This window comes from Zea mays, chromosome 9, assembly GCF_902167145.1.
Source record: "Zea mays cultivar B73 chromosome 9, Zm-B73-REFERENCE-NAM-5.0, whole genome shotgun sequence".
Taxonomy (NCBI): domain Eukaryota; kingdom Viridiplantae; phylum Streptophyta; class Magnoliopsida; order Poales; family Poaceae; genus Zea; species Zea mays.
In genome coordinates, this window is record NC_050104.1 from 142,841,270 (window position 1) to 142,858,887 (window position 17,618).

The 17,618-nt window shown below is 44.2% G+C and overlaps 1 long non-coding RNA gene across 3 annotated transcripts; it reads right to left on the bottom strand.

Moving 5' to 3' along the window:
- Positions 1 to 600: 600 nt before the first annotated feature.
- LOC103639244 (uncharacterized) lies at positions 601 to 2,429 on the bottom strand. 3 transcript variants are annotated; one of them, XR_002264935.2, is made up of 3 exons: positions 2,303 to 2,429; positions 1,699 to 1,814; positions 601 to 926 (listed from the first exon to the last, which is right to left on the bottom strand). It is a non-coding gene; the product is annotated as an uncharacterized lncRNA (long non-coding RNA). The 3 variants fall into 3 exon arrangements; XR_004852796.1 differs by lacking the exon at positions 601 to 926 and adding an exon at positions 2,118 to 2,200 and having other exon boundaries at positions 1,342 to 1,814; XR_002264934.2 differs by lacking the exon at positions 601 to 926 and having other exon boundaries at positions 1,342 to 1,814.
- Positions 2,430 to 17,618: the final 15,189 nt, after the last annotated feature.

Sequence of the window (17,618 nt, forward strand, 5' to 3'; positions counted from 1 at the left end):
CGCTCAACAAGTTGTGGGGAATAATGTGACATGAACTCACCAAAGGTGGGAGCTCATGGAGTGTAAGGCTTATCAAAGAGAATGGTTAAAGCTGAGCATTCACTACAGGAAACTGGTTAAAGAACGTGGGTGACAAACCGTCGAACTTAATGTAATAAGCCGTCGAACTTACCGTAAGAACGTGGGTGTACCGACGAATATAGCCGACGGCGATTTTTGGACGAACTTAGAGAAGTAAGTTCGACGGCCCCGTCGAACTTAACGTTAAGAACGTGGGTACCGTCGAACTTAACATTAAGAACGTGGGTACCGTCGAACTTAACATTAAGAACGTGCGTTTTTAAGTTCGACGGGGCCGTCGAATTTTTGCCCATAAGTTCGACGGCACCCACGTTCTTACGGTTAAGTTCGACGGGGCCACGTGGCCGTCGACCTTATGTGTCCTGCGTGGGTCTGCGAGGACTGCACAATAAGTTCGACGGTACCCACGTTCTTAACATTAAGAACGTGGGTACCCACGTTCTTAACCCTTTTCCAGAAAAAAATAAAAAATACAGAAATGAAAATTTATATAAACATAATATCACATGCAACACAAAATATCACATACAATAAAGATTTCAAACACATGGATATATGTTCATATCACAAATTCACACAAGTCCAAATACAAAAGTTCACAAGAATTGGAGATTGTACCAGTAGTAATACAACACACATGAATTGAAGATGCATGCGTCCATCAATCCCTCAAGACTCTGTTCCTAACTAGACAGTATCCACCTATCACTAAGAGAAACATGTCAAGAATGGACACCCTAGCTCTAGGTGATGTCTGACTTCCAAAGACGACGTCCTTCATTCACTCCAGAGCTCAGTGGTCTCATGTTCGCTCAAAGTCGCTGTTGTAGCATGAATAAAGTTACCTATTTTTCCATGAAAAGAGAGGTCATTCAATGGCCATGAGAGCTCCTTCAGTAGCGATCAGAGTTTCCTCAATATCTCTGAGAGGTTCTTCAATGTCTTTGAGAGCACCTTCTATGTCTGTAAAGAAAGCACAGGTAATCATAACTAACAAAATCATCGTAGAAAATAGTGCATGAGATGGGACATGGGTCTTTTCGGGTCATCGCTTGAGAGGTGGGCTTCCACAGAAAAAAGTGCATGGGATGGTAACGAATCAGTTGCCCTGAGCCTGAGCAAGATAATATAAGGTTGAGTGTTCCAATTAATTCTGGGCAAACTAGATCATTCAGAAAAAGAAGAAAGCTGGTTTATCACAGTTTCATTGTGGCACCAAGCTCTATAAATTCAGACAGTGTGCTTCATGAATTCCATCACTGAAACTTATTAGAAAACTTTAGTATTATTCTTGGCAGCAACAGGTGAGTATAAACATATATGCTAACTACAGTTAATAAATACTGTTAGGCAAGTGTAGGATACTGCAACACACGGAAACTCCATGTTTTTGTTGGCCAGTATCTTTGTACTTCGCCCAACACTTGCTACCTGAAAATGCTCAGGTATCAAGTACAAGGGTAGAAAGGTTCATGTATGAAATCAAGGAGCCAGAACAGAAGATCACAAGAACTTGCAAGAAGCAAAATAGCACATGAAGGAGCATGTGACCAAATAAAATCATACGAAGAACAATGGAGTTCAGAAAATGGTAGCAAAACTTACAGAGTGACTTACACGACTGAAATGAGAAGCAATTGATTAGGGATCTTCTAACTGTACTCCAGCATTAAACACCTGGATAAATTAATACCTCAAGCAAACATAATGTGGCAGATTCTTAGCAATATGTCCTGCAAATAAGCATTATTCATATAATTGAGCTGAAGTAAATGGTACTGTTTAGGAAGGCTGATCCCAAATCTAGCACCAATGTCTGTCAACCAAAAACACTAACCACTCTACAAAACTTTGACGATGGGCAACTACAGTAGCTAGACGACCTGAAAAAAATACAAGAAACAAAAATCAAGGCCAGGAATCAAAATAGAGAGGGGGCAATGAAATATAACATAACAAAAGAAGTACATTTCTATACCCAATACAATCTCTACTACTACTTAAGTTAGGAGGGTAAGTTTATTCCTTGTACAGACAATTGCACGAGGTGGAGCAGTGGTCATCTGTGCTTGTTGGTACTTTAGAATGGTCCAGTCAAAAACATAATCAAACTAAAAACCTGCCCAATGGATAACATAATTCCGAGTTAGCATTTTTGCTACACTGAGAAATGCAGACATGGTTTAGTCATTAAATGAAATATTGGTTGTATTAAACCAACCTTCCCGAATAAAAAGGTCTCTGAACAATCTCTTCAGGTACTGATAGTCCGGTGCATCTTCGAAACGCAGTGAGCGACAGTAATGGAAGTAAGAAGCAAATTTGGTAGGATATCCACGACAGAGAGCCTAAAGTTGGGGAAACACAATAAGAACAGATACACCAAAGAAGGAAGGCAACACAGTTAGTAGAGAACAATGTGTGGCCTCAGTTGAAGTAGCAATTTTCCTTTCGCTGATCTTTCATACTTTTGTTTTTTGTTCCCAGCTTTCAGGCCCAGCAAAGTAGTACATAAAAAAGCAGTGTCACGGAAGCAAACTATGGGGTGATTTTTATCATAAATGTGGTGCATTCATCCAGTTACATCCTGCATTTGAAGTTCAAATCTAGGCCCATTCTACAAGAGATCAATCAGTATGCAGATAATGAGATAAAGGATTGGTAACATAATATGTTGGGAAGTAAATGACAGCAAAGAGATCTCGACATAAATGATGATTTGAAGTGACTTTAGGATAATCATTGCAGAAGAAATAAGACTAAGTGAAATGAGGTAAAATAACAAGAAGCCAAGTGCAACCTCAGAAACTTCAAAGGTATATTTAATTAGCATGCCAGACTACCAATATCACAATAAGAACCCATCTTGTAATACAAGGTGAAACAGAGTTGAGTGTAGTAACCACCTCATAATATATACTTGCTGAGCAAATTCACGTTGCATGTCTGCATTTATTCTCTCAGGTTTCAGCACTTTAATAGCAACATCTTGACTGCAATATGTACCCCGGTAACTGGAAACAAAAACATATTGTTAAGTGAACTATGAAGAAAACCTCAAAAGGATTTTTTCCCATGATAACTAGCACAAAACACTCACAGGTCACCATATGATCCTGATGCTACTTTATTCCCAAACTTGAGAAGCTTTACATCAATTTCCCATTCACTAGCACCATCTGTTGGTACCTCAACACGGTCAGCTGCTGAATTCTCAGCAATCTGCATTTTTTCAACTGGAGTAGACCATGAATTGAATGAGATGAAGACCATGCTTGTGTCTGTTGAATCCAAGACAGTAGAAAAATGAGGATACAGAAAAAAGAATCTGTTGCAGTTAGAGCTCAACTAGTCAACAACGAATGAGTCTGTTCTACCTCTTCAATCCTGCCAATTTCCTTCTGCACTGCTTCTATTACCTCTGTTTCCTAAGTAAATTAACAGGTATATAAATAGTAAGAGACTGATAATAACAAAACAAAATGTGTAGATCACAGTGATGATTCTCTGAAGAATCAACAGTTCATTGGTGGCTGTTACCAACATTATTTTGTTGATTACATGCTCGATATATGTTACAGTACTCCGCTAGTTACACTAGCTAGGGAGGAAATTTGTGCCTAGCTGGCAGGGGTTTAAGTCCTGGTTTAATTTAGTTGAAAAAAATGGTGGGATGTCTAAGTGATAGTCGCCTAGAGGGGGGGTGAATAGGGCGAAACTGAAATTTACAAAAATAATCACAACTACAAGCCGGGGTTAGCGTTAGTAATAATAAATGAGTCCGCAAGAGAGGGCGCAAAACAAATCGCAAGCAAATAAGGAGAGTGACACGCGGATTTGTTTTACCGAGGTTCGGTTCTTGCAAACCTACTCCCCGTTGAGGAGGCCACAAAGGCCGGGTCTCTTTCAACCCTTCCCTCTCTCAATCGGTCCCTCGGACCGAGTGAGCTTTCCTTCTTCTCAATCAACCGGGAACAAAACTTCCCCGCAAGGGCCACCACACAATCGGTGCCTCTTGCCTCGGTTACAATTGAGTGTTGATCACAAGAGCACAAGAGAAAGAAAGAATGCGATCCAAGCGCAAGAGCTCAAAAGAACACGGCAAATCTCTCTCTCTAGTCACTAGGGTTTTGTGTGGAATTGGAGAGGATTTGATCTCTTTGAATGTGTCTAGAATTGAGTGCCTAGCTCTTGTAAGTGGTTGAGAAGTGGGAAAACTTGGATGGCAATGAATGTGGGGTGGTTGGGGTATTTATAGCCCCAACCACCAAACTTGACCGTTGGCTGGAGGCTTCTGTTCGATGGCGCACCGGACAGTCCGGTGCACACCGGACAGTCCGGTGCCCCTGCCACGTCAGCGTTGCCGTTGAATTCTGACCGTTGGAGCTTCTGACTTGTGAGCCCCCCTGGGTGTCCGGTGCACACCGGACATGCACTGTTTGATGTCCGGTGCACCGGTATGGGCAGCCCTGACGTCTGCGCGCGCCGCGCGCGCATTTAATGCAGCGCAGGGAGCCGTTGGCGCCGCAGGGAGCCGTTGCTCCGCTGGCACACCGGACAGTCCGGTGCACACCGGACAGTCCGGTGAATTTTAGCGGAGCGGCTGCCGCGCGAACCCGAGGCTGGCGAGTTCAGGAGGCCGAGCTTCCTTGGAGCACCGGACATGTCCGGTGCACACCGGACAGTCCGGTGAATTATAGCGCGCCGGCTTCCGAGAATTCCCGAAGGCGAAGAGTTTGAGTCTGAGTCCCCTGGTGCACCGGACAGGTACTGTTCACTGTCCGGTGGCACACCGGACAGTCCGGTGCGCCAGACCAGGGGTGCCCTCGGTTGCCCCTTTGCTCCTTTATTGAATCCAACACTTGATCTTTTTATTGGCTAGATGTGAACCTTTTGCACCTGTATAACTTATACACTAGAGCAAACTAGTCAGTCCAATATTTGTGTTGGGCAATTCAACCACCAAAATTATTTAGGAACTAGGTGTAAGCCTAATTCCCTTTCAATCTCCCCCTTTTTGGTGATTGATGCCAACACAAACCAAAGCAAATGTATTGAACTAGTTTGCATAATGTAAGTGAAAAGGTTACTTGGAATTGAGCCAATATAACTACTTACAAGATATGCAAGGAATGTTTCTTTCTTATATAACATTTTGGACCACGTTTGCACCACATGTTTTGTTTTTGCAAATTCTTTTTGTAAATCCATTTCAAAGATCTTTTGCAAATAGTCAAAGGTACATGAATAAGAGTTTGCAAAGCATTTTCAAGATTTGAAATTGTCTCCCCCTATTTCAAATGCTTTTCCTTTGACTAAACAAAACTCCCCCTAAAAGAGATCCACCTCTTAGTGTTCAAGAGGGTTTTGATATACCATTTTTGAAATACTACTTACTTCCCCTTTTGAACACAATAGGATACCAAATGATAAAGACTTTTGGAAAGCACTAAGTTTTTGAATTTGGTGGTGGTGGTGCGGTCCTTTTGCTTTGGGCTCATTTCTCCCCCTTTTTGGCATGAATCGCCAAAAACGGAATCATTAGAGCCCTCGAAGTAAGTTCTTCCCCTTTGGTCATAAGTAAATGAGTTAAGATTATACCAAAGACGAAATCCGGTCCTTTTGCTTTTGAGCTTTTGCTCTCTCCTCGAAGGATGAAGTCCTTTTCTTTGATGCTCATTTCTCCCCAAGGAAGAGAGAGTTGCTCGGAGTGGTGGCGAAGTATGAGTTACGGAGTGGAAGCCTTTGTCTTCGCCGAAGACTCCAATTCCCTTTCAATATACCTATGACTTGGTTTGAAATAAACTTGAAAACACATTAGTCATAGCATATAAAAGAGATATGATCAAAGGTATTCAAATGAGCTATGTGTGCAAGCTTAGCAAAAGAAATTTCTAGAATCAAGAATATTGAGCTCATGCCTAAGTCTGGTAAACGATTGTTCATCAAGTGGCTTGGTAAAGATATCGGCTAATTGATCTTTAGTATTAATGTAAGAAATCTCGATATCCCCCTTTTGTTGGTGATCCCTAAGAAAATGATACCGAATGGCTATGTGCTTAGTGCGGCTATGCTCGACGGGATTGTCGGCCATTTTGATTGCACTTTCATTATCACATAGCAAAGGGACTTTGGTTAATTTGTAACCGTAGTCCCGCAGGGTTTGCCTCATCCAAAGCAATTGCGCGCAACAATGTCCTGCGGCAATGTACTCGGCTTCGGCGGTGGAAAGAGCGACCGAATTTTGCTTCTTTGAAGCCCAAGACACCAAGGATCTTCCCAAGAACTGGCAAGTCCCCGATGTGCTCTTCCTATTGATTTTGCACCCCGCCCAATCGGCATCCGAATAACCAATTAAATCAAATGTGGATCCCCTAGGGTACCAAAGCCCAAACTTAGGAGTATAAGCCAAATATCTCAAGATTCGTTTTACGGCCGTAAGGTGTGATTCCTTAGGGTCGGATTGGAATCTTGCACACATGCAAACGGAAAGCATAATATCCGGTCGAGATGCACATAAGTAAAGCAATGAACCAATCATTGACCGGTATACCTTTTGATCCACGGACTTACCTCCCGTGTCGAGGTCGAGATGCCCATTAGTTCCCATGGGTGTCTTGATGGGTTTGGCATCCTTCATCCCAAACTTAGCAAGAATGTCTTGAGTGTACTTCGTTTGGCTAATGAAGGTGCCCTCTTGGAGTTGCTTGACTTGGAATCCTAGAAAATACTTCAACTCCCCCATCATCGACATCTCGAATTTCTGTGTCATGATCCTACTAAACTCTTCACATGTAGACTCGTTAGTAGACCCAAATATAATATCATCAACATAAATTTGGCATACAAACAAGTCATTCTCAAGAGTTTTAGTAAAGAGTGTAGGATCGGCCTTGCCAACTTTGGAGCCATTAGCAATAAGGAAATCTCTTAGGCATTCATACCATGCTCTTGGGGCTTGCTTGAGCCCATAAAGCGCCTTAGAGAGCCTATAGACATGGTTAGGGTACTCACTGTCTTCAAAGCCGGGAGGTTGCTCAACATAGACCTCTTCCTTGATTGGTCCATTGAGGAAGGCACTCTTCACGTCCATTTGATAAAGCTTGAAGCCATGGTAAGTAGCATAGGCTAATAATATGCGAATTGACTCAAGCCTAGCTACGGGTGCATAGGTTTCACCAAAATCCAAACCTTCGACTTGTGAATACCCTTTGGCCACGAGTCGAGCTTTGTTCCTTGTCACCACACCATGCTCATCTTGCTTGTTGCGGAAGACCCATTTGGTTCCTACAACATTTTGGTTAGGACGTGGAACTAAATTCCATACCTCGTTCCTCGTGAAATTGTTGAGCTCCTCTTGCATTGCCACCACCCAATCCGAATCTTGGAGAGCTTCCTCTACCCTGTGAGGCTCAATAGAGGAAACAAAAGAGTAATGTTCACAGAAATGAGCAACCCGAGATCGTGTAGTTACCCCCTTATGAATGTCGCCGAGGATGGTGTCGACGGGGTGATCTCGTTGGATTGCTTGGTGGACTCTTGGGTGTGGCGGTCTTGGTTCTTCCTCATCCTCCTTTTCTTGATCATTTGTATCTCCCCCTTGATCATTGCTATCATCTTGAGGTGGCTCGTCTTCTTGATTTTGCTCTTCATCATTTTGAGCCTCATCCTCATTTTGAGTTGGTGGAGATGCTTGCATGGAGGAGGATGGTTGATCTTGTGCATTTGGAGGCTCTTCGGATTCCCTAGGACACACATCCCCAATGGACATGTTCCTAAGCGCTATGCATGGAGCCTGTTCTTCACCTATCTCATCAAGATCAACTTGCTCTACTTGAGAGCCGTTAGTTTCATCAAACACAACGTCACATGAGACTTCAACTAGTCCAGTGGACTTGTTAAAAACTCTATATGCCCTTGTGTTTGAGTCATATCCTAGTAAAAAGCCTTCTACAGTTTTAGGTGCAAATTTAGATTTTCTACCTCTTTTAACAAGAATAAAGCATTTGCTACCAAAAACTCTAAAGTATGAAATGTTGGGCTTTTTACCGGTTAGGAGTTCGTAGGATGTCTTCTTGAGGATTCGGTGAAGATATAACCGGTTGATGGCGTAGCAGGCGGTGTTGACCGCTTCGGCCCAAAACCGGTCCGGTGTCTTGTACTCATCAAGCATGGTTCTTGCCATGTCCAATAGAGTTCGATTCTTCCTCTCTACTACACCATTTTGTTGAGGTGTGTAGGGAGAAGAGAACTCATGCTTGATGCCCTCCTCCTCAAGGAAGCCTTCAATTTGAGAGTTCTTGAACTCCGTTCCGTTGTCGCTTCTTATTTTCTTGATCCTTAAGCCAAACTCATTTTGAGCCCGTCTTAAGAATCCTTTTAAGGTGTCTTGGGTTTGAGATTTTTCCTGTAAAAAGAATACCCAAGTGAAGCGAGAATAATCATCCACAATAACTAGATAGTACTTACTCCCGCCGATGCTTATGTAAGCGATCGGGCCGAATAGATCCATGTGTAGGAGCTCCAGTGGCCTGTCAGTCGTCATTATGTTCTTGTGTGGATGATGAGTGCCAACTTGCTTCCCTGCTTGGCATGCGCTACAAATCCTGTCCTTCTCAAAATGAACATTGGTTAGTCCTAAAATGTGCTCTCCCTTTAGAAGCTTATGAAGATTCTTCATCCCAACATGGGCTAGTCGGCGGTGCCAGAGCCAACCCATGTTAGTCTTAGCAATTAAACATGTGTCGAGCTCAGCTCTATCAAAATCTACTAAGTATAGCTGACCCTCTAACACACCCTTAAATGCTATTGAATCATCACTTCTTCTAAAGACAGTGACACCTATATCAGTAAAAAGACAGTTGTAGCCCATTTGACATAATTGGGAAACAGAAAGCAAGTTGTAATCTAATGAATCAACAAGAAAAACATTGGAAATGGAATGGTCAGGTGAAATAGCAATTTTACCCAAACCTTTGACCAAACCTTGGTTTCCATCCCCGAATGTAATCGCTCGTTGGGGATCTTTGTTTTTCTCATAGGAGGAGAACATCCTTTTCTCCCCTGTCATATGGTTTGTGCACCCGCTGTCGAGTATCCAACTTGAGCCCCCGGATGCATAAACCTACAAAACAAGTTTAGTTCTTTGTTTTAGGTACCCAAACGGTTTTGGGTCCTTTAGCATTAGATACAAGAACTTTGGGTACCCAAACACAAGTCTTGGAGCCCTTGTGTTTGCCCCCAACAATTTTGGCAACTACCTTGCCAGATTTGCTAGTCAACACATAAGATGCATCAAAAGTTTTAAATGAAATGGCATGATCATTTGATGCATTAATAGTTTTCTTTCTAGGCAACTTGGCATGTGTTGGTTGCCTAGATCTAGATGTCTCACCCTTATACATAAAAGCATAATTAGGGCCAGAGTGAGAATTCCTAGAATGAATTTTCTTAATCTTATTCTCAGGATACCCGGCAGGGTACAAAATGTAACCCTCGTTATCCTGAGGCATGGGAGCCTTGCCCTTAACAAAGTTAGACAAGTTCTTAGGAGGGGCATTAATTTTGACATTGTCTCCCCTTTGAAAGCCAATGCCGTCCTTAATGCCCGGGCGTCTCCCATTATAGAGCATGCTTCTAGCCAATTTAAATTTTTCATTTTCTAAGTCATGCTCTCTAATTTTAGCATTAAGTTGTGCTATGTGATCATTTTGTTTTTTTAATTAAGGCAAGGTGATCATGGATAGCATCAACATTAATATCTCTACATCTAGTGCAAATGGACACATGCTCAATAGTAGATGTAGAGGGTTTGCAAGACTTTAATTCAATAACCTTAGCATGCAACAAATCATTCTTAGTTCTAAGGTCAGAAATAGTAGTATTGCAAACATCAAAATCCTTAGCCTTAGCAATTAATTTCTCATTCTCATTTCTAAGGCTAGCGATGCAAGCATTCAATTCATCAATCCTAGCAAGCAAATCAACATCATCATTTCTAGGATCAATGCAAACATGAGAATCAACCTTAGCCAACAAATTAGCATTTTCATTTCTAAGGTTGTCTAAAATCTCATGGCAAGTGCTTAGCTCACTAGATAATTTTTCACATTTTTCTCTTTCTAGAGCATAAGCATTTTTAACCTTAACATGTTTCTTGTTTTCCTTGATTAGGAAATCCTCTTGGGAGTCCAAGAGATCATCCTTTTCATGGATAGCACTAATTAGCTCATTTAATTTTTCCTTTTGTTCCATGTTAAGGTTGGCAAAAAGAATACGCAAGTTATCCTCCTCATTTTTATCATCCTCATCACTAGATGTTTCATATTTAGTGGAGGACTTTGATTTTACCTTCTTTTTGCCGTCCTTGGCCATAAGGCACTTGTGGCCGACGTTGGGGAAGAGGAGGCCTTTGGTGACGGCGATGTTGGCGGCGTCCTCGTCGTCGGAGGAGTCGCTTGAGCTTTCGTCGGAGTCCCACTCCCGACAAACATGGGCATCGCCGCCCTTCTTCTTGTAGTACTTCTTCTTCTCCTTCCTCTTGCCCTTCTTGTCGTTGTCCCTGTCACTGTCACTTGATAATGGACATTTAGCAATAAAGTGACCGGGCTTACCACACTTGTAGCAAACCTTCTTGGAACGGGATTTGTAGTCCTTCCCCTTCCGTTGCTTGAGGATTTGCCGGAAGCTTTTGATGATTAGGGCCATCTCCTCGTTGTCGAGCTTGGAGGCGTCAATTGGTTGTCTACTTGGTGTAGACTCCTCTTCCGTTGCCTTGAAGGCCACGGGTTGCGCCTCGGATGTGGAAGGCTCATCAAGCTCGTTGATCTTCTTGGAGCCCTTAATCATGCATTCAAAACTAACAAAATTCCCGATGACTTCCTCGGGGGTCATTTGTGTATATCTAGGATTGCCACGAATTAATTGTACTTGAGTAGGGTTAAGGAAAATAAGGGCTCTCAGAATAACCTTAACCACTTCGTGGTCATCCCATTTTGTGCTCCCGAGGTTGCGCACTTGGTTCACCAAGGTCTTGAGCCGGTTGTACATGTCTTGTGGCTCCTCCCCTTGGCGAAGACGGAAGCGACCGAGCTCCCCCTCGATCGTTTCCCGCTTGGTGATCTTGGTGAGTTCATCACCCTCATGCGCCGTCTTGAGTAGGTCCCAAATCTCCTTGGCGTTCTTCAACCCTTGTACTTTGTTGTATTCCTCCTTGCTTAAAGAGGCAAGGAGAATGGTTGTGGCTTGAGAGTTGAAGTGCTCGATTTGGGCCACTTCGTCCGTGTCGTAGTCCTCATCCCCTACGGATGGTACCTGTACACCATACTCAACAACATCCCATAATCTTTTGTGGAGAGAGGTTAGATGAAATCGCATCAAATTACTCCACATAGCATAATCTTCACCATTAAAAGTTGGTGGTTTGCCTAATGGGACGGAAAGTAAAGGTGTATGTTTAGGAATGCGAGGGTAGCGTAGGGGGATCTTACTATACTTCTTACGCTCTTGGCGTTTAGAAGTGACGGACGCCGCGTCGGAGCCGGAGGTGGAGGTCGATGAAGTGTCGGTCTCGTAGAAGACCACCTTCCTCATCCTTTTGTGCTTGTCCCCACTCCGATGCGGCTTGTGAGAAGATTTTTCCTTCTTCTCCTTATGGTGAGAAGAGGAAGATCTTTTCTCCTTCCGCTTGGAGGATTTCTTCTTCTTCTCTCTTCTCTTGGTGCGGGACTCTTCCGATGAAGATGAAGTACTCCCTTGGCTTGTAGTGGGCTTGTCGTCGCCGGTCTCCATCTCCTTCTTGGCGTGATCTCCCGACATCACTTCGAGCGGTTAGGCTCTAATGAAGCACCGGGCTCTGATACCAATTGATAGTCGCCTAGAGGGGGGGTGAATAGGGCGAAACTGAAATTTACAAAAATAATCACAACTACAAGCCGGGGTTAGCGTTAGTAATAATAAATGAGTCCGCAAGAGAGGGCGCAAAACAAATCGCAAGCAAATAAGGAGAGTGACACGCGGATTTGTTTTACCGAGGTTCGGTTCTTGCAAACCTACTCCCCGTTGAGGAGGCCACAAAGGCCGGGTCTCTTTCAACCCTTCCCTCTCTCAATCGGTCCCTCGGACCGAGTGAGCTTTCCTTCTTCTCAATCAACCGGGAACAAAACTTCCCCGCAAGGGCCACCACACAATCGGTGCCTCTTGCCTCGGTTACAATTGAGTGTTGATCACAAGAGCACAAGAGAAAGAAAGAATGCGATCCAAGCGCAAGAGCTCAAAAGAACACGGCAAATCTCTCTCTCTAGTCACTAGGGTTTTGTGTGGAATTGGAGAGGATTTGATCTCTTTGAATGTGTCTAGAATTGAGTGCCTAGCTCTTGTAAGTGGTTGAGAAGTGGGAAAACTTGGATGGCAATGAATGTGGGGTGGTTGGGGTATTTATAGCCCCAACCACCAAACTTGACCGTTGGCTGGAGGCTTCTGTTCGATGGCGCACCGGACAGTCCGGTGCACACCGGACAGTCCGGTGCCCCTGCCACGTCAGCGTTGCCGTTGAATTCTGACCGTTGGAGCTTCTGACTTGTGAGCCCCCCCTGGGTGTCCGGTGCACACCGGACATGCACTGTTTGATGTCCGGTGCACCGGTATGGGCAGCCCTGACGTCTGCGCGCGCCGCGCGCGCATTTAATGCAGCGCAGGGAGCCGTTGGCGCCGCAGGGAGCCGTTGCTCCGCTGGCACACCGGACAGTCCGGTGCACACCGGACAGTCCGGTGAATTTTAGCGGAGCGGCTGCCGCGCGAACCCGAGGCTGGCGAGTTCAGGAGGCCGAGCTTCCTTGGAGCACCGGACATGTCCGGTGCACACCGGACAGTCCGGTGAATTATAGCGCGCCGGCTTCCGAGAATTCCCGAAGGCGAAGAGTTTGAGTCTGAGTCCCCTGGTGCACCGGACAGGTACTGTTCACTGTCCGGTGGCACACCGGACAGTCCGGTGCGCCAGACCAGGGGTGCCCTCGGTTGCCCCTTTGCTCCTTTATTGAATCCAACACTTGATCTTTTTATTGGCTAGATGTGAACCTTTTGCACCTGTATAACTTATACACTAGAGCAAACTAGTCAGTCCAATATTTGTGTTGGGCAATTCAACCACCAAAATTATTTAGGAACTAGGTGTAAGCCTAATTCCCTTTCACTAAGGTTCTCTACTCTCTAAGATAAGATATTATAATATAAAGGTACCTAGAGACTAGAGTTTAAAAGCAAAGAGTACCTGTATCGTGACACTGCTTTTTTATGTACTACTTTGCTTTTTTATGTTTTTGAATGTCTCAAGGTAATAAAATTCTGATGATTTAGAGTGCATTACTTCTACCTAATGTTTCAAACTTCAAGACCATGAACATCAAGCCAACATCAAAATAAATGGGGGCACCAAGGATTTCAGTTTCATTCATTAGCATTGGCCCATGCTGCCACTGTGAACCATAAATACATCAAATAGAATGCCCCCCTAATCTGGCTGTGACACCAGATACGTAACATGAGATTATCAAACAATTCAAATAAATCAATAAAAATGATGATACTTAAGGAAACGAATAGGTCATCTTTTGAAGTTGAAAAATGGTGCCGGCCCACACACACACACTCACACACACAGTCTAACACTTTCAAGTTGAAAAATGAAGAACTAAAGGGCCCAAATAGCCTCACCTTTTATGGAGGATTCTTCTGTGAAGCCTTCATTTACTTTGCCCTTTAGTTCTCCAACCGCTTAATTTGAATATCAGTTGCTTCGAACATTAACCCAGCTACACAAAAATGCAACAGTTAAAGCACATTTGTAGTGAATGTTCCCTCTCACTCTACATACTTCCATAATGCAGTGACTAATTTGATTAAGAAAAAAAAGTAGAAGACACTCAGCAGTCAGCACGACACGAAGATTCCATGGGACAGTCCAAAGCAGGAGCCATATCTTTCCATCCTTCAAGAAAAGAAGCACCAACCAACTAAAGCTATTCATAAACCATGTCACAATAAAAGGCTTTCAAAAGATAATGCTAACATGTTAAGTCCTTTTAGGACATCCAGGCTCAGAATTATGCGGAGGACCACAATAGGTTATGTCAGGAACCAACTCTGAATCAACTTTGTCTTAAATAAAAAAAAGGATGACCAGACAACAACATCCAGCCTAAATTTCCTGTATGAATGATGATGGTGCTCTACTATGAACCGTTGACAGAAATGTTGTTAGTTCATAGAATCTAATCCGGTAGCAGGGTGAGGTGTCCTCAGCCTGACAGATGATTGACTTTTATATTATCAGGTACTAAAGGTTTGAAGTTCAAATATTACAGGAACAGGAATCCATGAGTGGAGAAAACTGAAACTTGAAGAAAAAACTGTTAACCAAGAAAAGTACAAGGTGGGTCGATTTACATGGGAAATTAAGCGTGCTCTTTCTGAGAATTCAGCAAAGGGACAAAGTTTTTTGCATTTCGTGAGGCTCCCCATATTCCCACAGCACCATTAGCCCCGCCCACTCTAGCCACCAACCGAAGGCAAAAAAGAAATTAATGCCAGGAAAAGGCCAGCAAACGAGGCTCACACCCAACTAACTCTGTCTCAAATCTCTGACCTCAGAACATGCACTAATACCTCACCATCAATAAATACCCTCCTCCACCACTGCCCCTCACAACCATAGTAACCTCCCTACAAATAGCCTCCAGTTCAAGGAATCAAGGCACATAGAAAGCAGTAGCAGCAAGCAAGCAATGGAGATAGAATTGGTCAAGTGCGAGTGCTGTGGCCTGAAGGAGGACTGCACCCCTCACTACATTGCCAGCGTGAGATCAGGCTTCCATGGCCAATGGTTGTGTGGGCTGTGTTGTGAGGCGGTCAGAGATGAAGCATGCAGGAGGAAGGCTCACCCAGTGGCTGGGAACGTCTTCACTTGTGGCGGCGTCCTTCCTCGGTGGCGCGTAGGGCGTGGTGGCGGCCTCCAGCAGTGCGCGAGCGTGCTCCTCCCTCGGCGGCAGCGCGGCCCGCTCGCGGTGGCATGGCGGCGGCGCGGGTGGCGCGCAGGGTGTGGTGGCGGCCTCCAGTAGCGCGCAAGCGTGCTCCTCCCTCGGCAGCGGCGCGGCCCGCTCGTGGTAGCGCGGCGGCGGCGTGGCCTGCCGGCGGCGGCTTGGCTTGGCACTGGTGAGAGAGAGAGGAGCGCGTGGGTGGGAATGAGACATGTGAGAGAGAGAACAACGTGTGGGATTTGATTTAGGTTTTCAGGATTAAGTTCGACGGTGTTCACGTGCCCGACGAACTTAAATTAAGAACGTGGGTACCCACGTTTCTAACTCGTTAAGTTCGACGGTTTTACCCAGGGCCCACGAACTTAACTTAAGAACGTCGGTACCCACGTTCTTAACATAACCCATGAACTTAACTCAAGTAAGAACGTCGGTACCCACGTTCTTATTTTTACCCACGAACATTTATCAGTTTCTTGTAGTGATTGCTTTTAAGTAGTTGATCAAAATTTTATTAGCAATTACTAAGTGTAAGTAAATACCAAACGTTAAATAAAGTAATAGAACAAATTAATAATAAACCCATGCATATGCAAATGACAAAATTGAATTTAAGTTCCATAATTTAATCATCAGAGAGTCCTGAGCTGCTCATGACCGTGAGCTCGGCTAGTATACCAGTTTTACACTCTGCAGAGGTTGTACCCTTTATCCACAAGTCATGCTACCCATCTGCCAAGGGGTCGCGAATCCCATACACCTCTACCTAGGAAGCGCGGCAGGGCAACACTACGAGGCCTTTACAAAGTTCCACTAGATTCCGAAAATCCGCTACAGTTTATAGGAAGCTCCAATGCAGGGTTCTTGCCTGATCGCCATCGCAGCAAAATCAACCAAGGACCTCCCTACACTGACCACTCCCCTACTGCCCTTGCCCCTTTCGGGTAAGGTAGTCTTCCACTAGCTTTCCTAATTAGTCTGCCAAGGGCGTCCCATTAAACCCTTGTGGTGGCACGTGTTTCTCAAGTTAAGCTCTATGTTCCAATTAACATTAATGAACTTGACATGAACATAAATAGAATAACAAGAATAATTGGAACATAGATATAATAAATGATTATCCCAAAACCATGTAAAGCAATAGCAAACTACCCAAGTGATTCAGGGGTAAACAAGGTAATGAGATAAACAATCTAGGGTAACCTATTGGGTCCCATCAAAATTAACCTATGCATGAATAAATGATATTGAAGAACATTATTGGGTAAAAAGTGGTCAAGGGCACAACTTGCCTTCAATGAGCTCCTGCTCAGCTACTTCAACCTACTGCTCACCAGGATCCTCAGTCACATGCTCTTCTACTCGCCACAATACCAACAAGCACAGTGCATATAGAGAAATTAACATTACACCAAACATATGAACAAAATACACAGTAATAATCTACACATTAAAATAAAATTCTAGGAACAGAAATCATAATTTTTGGAGTTATAGATTTTAAGTTATAGATTTTCAAAGGTTTCATGTGTTTAAAATAGATTAAGTGAGGAATTAAATTTCTTACTGTTTTCATGACAAAATAGAGGCTCTAAGTGGTAGAGAATTAAATTACAAAAATTTAGAAAGTGGAATGGATTAATTTGGACTAAAAATGGATTTTCTATGATTTAAACAAGTTCTAGCATTTATTTATCTATTAATAATCCATTTATAGATTATTTTCTCTGGTTTTATAATGTTCTGGACTGGGCCTCATTTTCTGTGAAGCATAGGGGGCTCGGGGTAAGAATCCAGAGACACAGAGAACAGTCCACAATGGACGACAGGTTGATTATAATAAAACAGAGGGTCTCTTTAGAAAATGTACCCGCAAAGGGGTATCTTCTAATCTGAGCCATCCGATCGGGATTCTCTGGCCTGGATTGAATCTAGACTTTAATGAACCGGTACGCGACTGCAGTCGTTGGATCCGCGATCCAAGGCCCAGATTCAATGAATCGCGCGAACTGCCTCAACCGTTTATCTCGAGATCAACGGCCAGATCGTTTGGTGGCGATGGGGATCTCGTGCACTAATCCAAATCATTCAACGCGAGATCAACGGTCACGGTTTTACGAAGCCGTGACCCTTGGATTCGATCACAACGGTCCGCGCGGCGTCTTCCACCCTGGTTCACCTGGAACACGGTGGCGTCCCGAACGCGGCAATACCCACGCCGGAGCTCCCGATTCCGGCGCCACTACCCCCTAGATTCAACATCGACCGATCCAAAATAATACGGGGGCGCAGACGAATTACCAGAGAGGGTTTGCACCCCAGCCGATGATGTGGATACCCACGGACGCGACGGCACCCCGGCCGCGGAGAAGACGACGCGACGACGTGCAATTCCAGGGCAACAGTGCACCACCGGACCCCACAGCTCCGCGTATACGATCCACCCACCTTGGCGAACCCCACGGTTCCTCCCAGGTCACCGACCAACGGCGCGTGTGAAGAACAGCA